This window comes from Galeopterus variegatus, unplaced genomic scaffold, assembly GCF_000696425.1.
Source record: "Galeopterus variegatus unplaced genomic scaffold, G_variegatus-3.0.2 Scaffold7239, whole genome shotgun sequence".
NCBI classification, from domain to species: domain Eukaryota; kingdom Metazoa; phylum Chordata; class Mammalia; order Dermoptera; family Cynocephalidae; genus Galeopterus; species Galeopterus variegatus.
The window spans coordinates 83,038-89,984 of NW_007733350.1; positions in this window are offsets into that span (position 1 = coordinate 83,038).

Genomic DNA, 6,947 nt, shown 5'->3' on the forward strand with positions numbered 1-6,947 from the left:
TCTCAGTTTCTCCTCCTAAAAATAGGGAGTTCCTCTCAACTCCTCTCTCTTTCTTACTTCCCTCCCCCACCCTGTGTGGACTCCCCAAGTTCTCTCAGTTCTATTTCTTCTATGGCTTTTAATGCTGCCCCTCTTTCTCCTGGCATGGCACTGTTTTCCTGCAGACCCTAGTCTGCTGCTGTGGCTTACTGATAGGTCTCCCTGCTTCTTGTCATCCCCCCTTGCCTAGCTGTCCCTAAGGCATGGATCTTACTGACCGGGTCACCTTTCCATGACTCCCGGGCTATGGTTCTTAGCCCTCAGTGCATGTCGGATTCACCTGAGTGCTCTTAAAAGTGCCTGAGGCCCCAGCCTGAGAGATGCTGATTCAAGTAGATCTGTGTTTTTAAAGGCTGTCATCATGAGTGATTCTGATCTATACCCGTGGCTGAGAATTATAGGCCTATAGAATGCAGCCCAAGCTCCATGCTCTCTCCCTGGTTTACCTTTCCAGCCTCATTTCTCAAACTCTAGACCCCCAACATGGGACTGTCTCACAGCAGAGTACTCCAAGCTATCCCACCTCTCCGTGTCTTTGCTTGCTGCTCCGGCTATCCAGAAAGCCCTTCTTCCCCCAGGCGCTACATCCTCCAGGACGCCCTCCTGACAGCGCTCTCCTCTTCAAGCCCTGGCTCTGTGTGCTCCAGCAGTCCCCTAGTGGGTGGCCATCCCAGGACCTGTGCCACTTCCCTGCCCTCTTCTGCTCTCTTGTCTACCAGCTCCCATGGGCCTGTGCCAACTCTGGTTCCTACGTGGAGCCCCGCGACCCGGCACAGTTCTGACGTACAGCAGGTGTTCAGCATCCTGTATGCTGGTCCCAGTGGTAACTGGGCGGTGAGCCTGGAAGCACCAGAATCGTTTCTCCTCTTGTGCTGTTTGCCTAAGTCATTGCAAAATCCTCCTGGTTTTTTTTTTTTCTTCCCCCTGCAGGCTTCTCACTTTCTCATCTATTTTCCATGACCCATCAAGTGTGTTATGTCCCCAAACACAAGCCTGATCATGTAATTCACCTGCTTAAAATTCTGCAGTGTCTTTCAGTTGTTTACAGAATGAAATTCAAATTCCTTAGGAGGACATTTGAGCCCCCTGCGGTCTGACCTGGCTGCTCCGCTGTTCTCGTTTCCTAGAACCAGACTCGTGGGATCATGGTTCCTTGGATTTTCATATCTCTAGGTCTTTGCCCAATCTGGCTCAGATGTTCCTCTTCCTCTTAGGCTCCATTTGAGGAGCTCCTATTCACCCTGCAAGGTCCCATTCAAATGTTACCTTTTGTGTGAAGCTCTCATCCCTGTAGGCAGGGTGAGCTTGCTGTCGCCGGCACTCCCATGGGTCACAGCTCTGTTTCCATCCTCACCGCACAGTGCCATTACTGCTTGTTTCCACGCCTGCCTCCTCTGTGTGACTGGAGGGTCTTCAAGGCAGAAACCCAGATCCTGATAGATAAGTAATAATAGAATAGCAAACAGGTACTGAGCGCTATGTGACAAACACGTACTTACAGTGCATTAGCTCGTTTAAACCTCATAACAACCCCAGGAGTAGGTACTAGTATTATCATCCTCATTTTATAGGTGAGGAAACACCTCACCTATAGAATTCACCTTAAATTACAGTGGGTAAGAGTCGAGGTGTTACAGGAAGCCTTGAAGCTAGGATTAGACCTCAGGCAGTCTGGCTCCAGGGTCTGTGCTGTCTACACTATTCTGATAAATGCTTGCAGAATGAATGAGTAATCTACAGGCTCTGAGCTAGTGAGAGTGTGCGTGTGTCTGTGCGTGTGTTAGTTAATAAAATGTGATACGACTTGGTCCCTGCCCACGTTATCCCTAGCGTCATGCTGGGTGGAAAACTTGGTCTCCTGATGCCTGGTCTGTGGCTTTCACTGAAACAACAGAACTGTCATCTCTTCTAGCAGGTGTCACCGGCCCGCACCCACTCCTCTCACTGTTTGCACAAGCCTCCCCCTCCTTTCTTTCTATTTCTTCTTTATTTTGCTCTGCTTGGCCAGTCTGGAAAAACGACTGGTTGGCCTGCAGCTCGGAGAGAGGTGCCCGATCTGCCCTTGCCTCCTCGGACCCCCTCCTTCTAACCCCATGCACAGCCTTGCCTTATTCACAGCCAAATCTCAGGGCTCAGGGGCTGAGGCACGTGGCTGCCCACTCCTGGCTCCCTTCTGGGTCTGTGAGCCTCCCAGCTCCTGCCATCAAAGAGAAAGGACCCAGCCAGAGGCAGAGACTGAAACCAAGAGCGTGCTCAGCCTGTTGTCTCCGTCCTCAGCCTCCCGGGCTCAGAGCTGCTACTGCAGGTGTCACCAGCAATGTGCTCTGCCTTGAAAAGGCATGAATGCCTGCCCACTGTCTGAGGCCCTTTCACCTACTGGGGCTGGTGACACCAGGTTGGGAAGGGGGCGCGTAGGCTGAGGCAGAGGGAGAGAGAGCACAGCCCCTTGACAGCTGCCGTGCCTGTCCCACAACAGGCTTGGTTCTCCAGAGAGTGGGGCCACCATCCGGCCTGGAACTGTGTCACAGCAGCCCTGCTCCAGGGAAGGCGCCTACCTGAGCAGACCCTTGTATTCCTGCTCACTCGGCCTTCCTCTAGCACTCACTTGCCCATGGACTGCTCCTGGACTCCTATGTCCCCTCTTCACATGGCTCAACTCCCTGGGAGCTCCTATGAGGTTGAGGCTGTGTCTCCCCTGTCACTCTGGGCATTTCCCAAGAGCAGGAGAGAAGGGGTTCTCTCACTGTTGATGGTGTGGGATGGAGAAGCCATGCTCAGCTCTGTCTTGCTCTTCTTCCCCAGTCAGTGCCCAGCTGGGAGGCAGGGGGCTTCGGGGGGGTGTGCTATTCAAAGTGCCCCCTGGAGCAAGCGCAGAGACTTGCTTTCTTCCGCTCTAAGAGCCGGCCCACACTCTAAGATGGCAATACAGACACAGACAGGGCAGTCTGAGGACACCAAAAACCATAACTACTGTCTGACCCCAAAGGTGCTCAGTAAAGGATAAATACTTTTAATGGCTGTGGCTCATGAAATAGCGTCGTGGAGGGAATCCAGAGCATTGTTAGGAGGTGTCCTCACCAAGAGACATCATGTTTCCTTCGTAGTGTTCATGCTGGCCTTGGCATCCATCAATAGGGGATTTAGCCAAGAAAACTCCAGCCTGAGAGCTTCGAGCTGGAGAAGTAACGTACTGGGCACAGATGCTGCCCCTTCGGTCCAGCCACCTCTCTGCAGGCCTTGGAAGCCCGTTCTGGGTGCCCTTTCTTGGGGCACTCTGGGGTGGGACTAGGGGCTATGCAGCAAGTCCAACCCTCCACACCATGGCCTCCTGATGCCCCTCCCCCATGTGGTCTCTGGAAGCTGACCCTTGCTAATTTCGGGGCCTCAGGGCTGGCTGTCCCATCCCATAAGGCCATTCTGAGGACAGAGCAGGGCATTTGGGCTGGAAACACTGATGCTGCTGATGGAGCAGCCCATCTTGGCCCACCCCAGGTGTGGGGAATTTTTAGGCCCCATTGAGCCAAGCCACAGAATGAAGGCAAAAAGGCAAAACATGTTTTGAAGGTGGCTGGCGGCCCTGACTGTCTGCTCCATGGGCCAGGGCTCAGGGAAAGGCTGTGGAGTTGGCGAAGTGGTGTGGAGTGTGGGGGAGAGGCGGCAGGGACAGGGCGGCTCTGCTGTCACAGAGACCCTCAGAAACGGAGGCTCCCCACCCCAGCGTGCCCCCGGCCCCCCGTCTCCATCAGCCTAGCACTTCGGGAGGGAATGACCTTGTGCAAAGTAATCCCTTGTGTCTACCTTGCTCCCTCGTTCAGGCTCCTTTCCTACATCCACATCCTCGCTGGAGGACAGAGAAGCCCTCTTCTGTCTTAAGCGGAACTTGGATTTGAAGCGAGTTTGGGCTCCTTGGAGACAGGTGCTGGGTGCACGGCGGGCGTCGTCATTAGTGCTACTGTATCACTAGCATTCCTCATCTGTCGGCTCCTGATGCAGCGAGTTTGGGCTCCTTGGAGACAGGTGCTGGGTGCACGGCGGGCGTCGTCATTAGTGCTATTCTATCACTAGCATTTCCTCATCTGTCGGCTCCTGATGTAGTAGCTCTCTGGCAGGCAGCCACCCTCCCTCCTGTTTGCTCTGGAAAGGGGAAAAAAGAGGGGAGTGGGAGGCGTGGGCAGAAGCTGGGAGGGAAAGGCAGAGGGGAGCCCATTGTTTCCAAATCCAGACTTAGGATGGCTTCCGGCTGTCCCCACCAGGGGCTGGGCTGGTGGAGGGGAATCTGGCCCGGGAGGCAGGGACACTGTGCTGTGGGCTGCCTTCCTGCTGTCTCCCTGCCTCCCCTCCTCTCCCTCTTCACTCAGTCCTCCAGCGGCCTCCTCCTCTCCTGGGCTGCTCGCTTTATTCTGCCTTCCTTACTCTCTGCCTCTTCATGTCTCCCCCAGTCTTTGGGCCACTCTTGCAACTGAGCTCCGGGAGGGAACATGAAACTCATTAGCCACCACATCCACCGCAGTGGGGTAAAATCATCCCAGCGCCTGCTCCCGGCAGCACTCTCCCCTCCACAGGGCCCTCCAGAGCATCACGCACCTCCTGGAGCCCTGCAGTTCTGCCAGGACTCCCAGCCCTTCAACTCAGCCCCCAGTCTCACCTCGACCCCACCCCAGTTCCTGTTACCCAGAGCGGGGTCCTGTCCCTCATCCCAGACCTGCGGTGCTGGGGGTGGAAGTGGCTCTAGGCCCACTCACTTCCCAGTTTCCTCTTTGGGAGTCTCCATCCCAGCCTCCAGGTTCAGCCTTGGACTCTGATTGCCTTGACCAAGGGAAAGTGCCTCTTTCTCTTCCTTTCTGCCTCCACCCCTGAGCCCCTCTTCCAGTGCCCCTGCTGCAGGGCTTCTGTGCTAGCCCTGTCCCCTCCCTCCACTGCCCTGTCTCTCTGTCCTCCCCCGTCACCTCCAGCCCCTTGCCTGGTATCTTCTCCTCTCAGAGATCTCCAAACTGCCCTCAGAGCAATTATCTAAATCAGTGCTGCTCCCCCTTTACACTAAAAGCTCTATGAAGGCTTACATGTAACCCAGAACCCTGCACAGGCCAGGCATTCATTCAACAAGCATTTATTTAGCACCTGCTATGTGACTGGCACTATGCTAGGCTTTAAGGGTACACCTGTGCACAAAACAGACATGACCCCTGCCCTCCTGGAACATTCAGTCTAGTGGAAGATACAGAAATAAACACATAAATCTAAGTTTACCACAAATGGCGGTGGTGCTATGGAGGGGTTAAAGAATCCATAGTAGGTCTCTGCCTTGGGTGGAATGTCCCCAAAATGTAATCCCCACTGTAACTGTTGTGGGTGGGAAATCCTATTATGGTAATTGAAAGGTGGGGCCTTGAAGAGGTGATTGCACTGTAGGGCCATACTATAGTGAATGGATTAATAATGGCGGTCATGGGTGTGGCTCTGGAGGCTTTAAAAGGAGAGCATGTGAGAGCCTCTCTCTCTGCTCCACTATTTTCTGCCATGTGAGACAGCAATGTGCCCTGCATTGCTATAAAGCCACTACCAAAGAAGACCCTCACCAGGTGTGTCCCCTGGACTTTGGACTTCCTAGCCTCTGAACTATAAGCAATAAATTTCGTTTTCTTATAAATTACTCAGTTTCAGGTATTTTGTTATAAGCAACAGAAATAGACTAATATATTTATGTAATATATTATGTTATTATGTAATATATTTACATGTGATATATTTAATGTATTTATGTAATATATTATGTTATATATATATTTTTATGTAATGTATCATTAAATAAAAGTTATAGGAGGCCATTATTTTGGAAATTCCTGCACTAGTCCCCAACAGACCAGACTAAAAACCAAAATGGAGTCATGCCTGCTAAGACCCATGTCACATAGGTTGTGGTCTGACCTGAGAAATCAGGAGGCGATACCAGCCAATTTCCTAACAGACCAGTTAAAATCTTCACTATGTATAATAATGATGTTCCCTCTGCTTTAATCCTTACATGAAAGGGATAGCCGGAAGTAACCTGACGTTAGCTAGTCAGTCATTTTTCCATTGTTCTGTCTTCCTGTCCCACCTTACAAGGAAAGTAAGTTTGAAATAACCAATCTGCTTTTTTTTTGTCGCTGGCCATGGGGATCTGAACCCTCAACTATGGTGTCATAACACCACACTAACCAACGGAGCCAACCGGCCAGCCCAACCGATCCACTATTTGTTCTTTATGTTGGCTTCCTTCAGCCTTTTCTGTCTACGAAACCAACCTCCTCTGCTCAGCTCATTGGGACACTTATTCTCTTTTATGGAATGATGTGTTACCTAATTGTAGAATCGCAATAAAGCCGATTGAGATCTTTAAATTTGTTGTAATTTTGTTCTTTGACAGTATGAATGATGAATTAACTCCTTTTTTTCCTCCCTGTTTTCTTTCCTATTCTGCTTTTAAGTCCGAAGGCTGGTGATGGAGTTTGGATGTGTTGTCCCCTCCAAAACTCATGTGGAAGTTTGATGGTATGAATGATGAATTAACTCCTTTTTTTCCTCCCTGTTTTCTTTCCTATTCTGCTTTTAAGCCCGAAGGCTGGTGATGGAGTTTGGATGTGTTGTCCCCTCCAAAACTCATGTGGAAGTTTGATGTCCAATGTGGCAGTGTCGGAAACTGATTGAGTCATGGGGGCGGATCCCTCATGAATGGATTAATGCTCTCCCTGGGGGAGGGGGGATTAATGAGTGAGTTCTCGCTCTATTAGTTCCCATGAGAGCTCGTTGCTTAAAAGACCCTGGCACCTCACCTCTCTCTCTCTTGCTTCCTCTCACCATGTGATCTGCTTGTACCAACCAGCTGCCTGCCACTTTCCACCATGAGTAGAAGCAGCCTGAGGCCCACG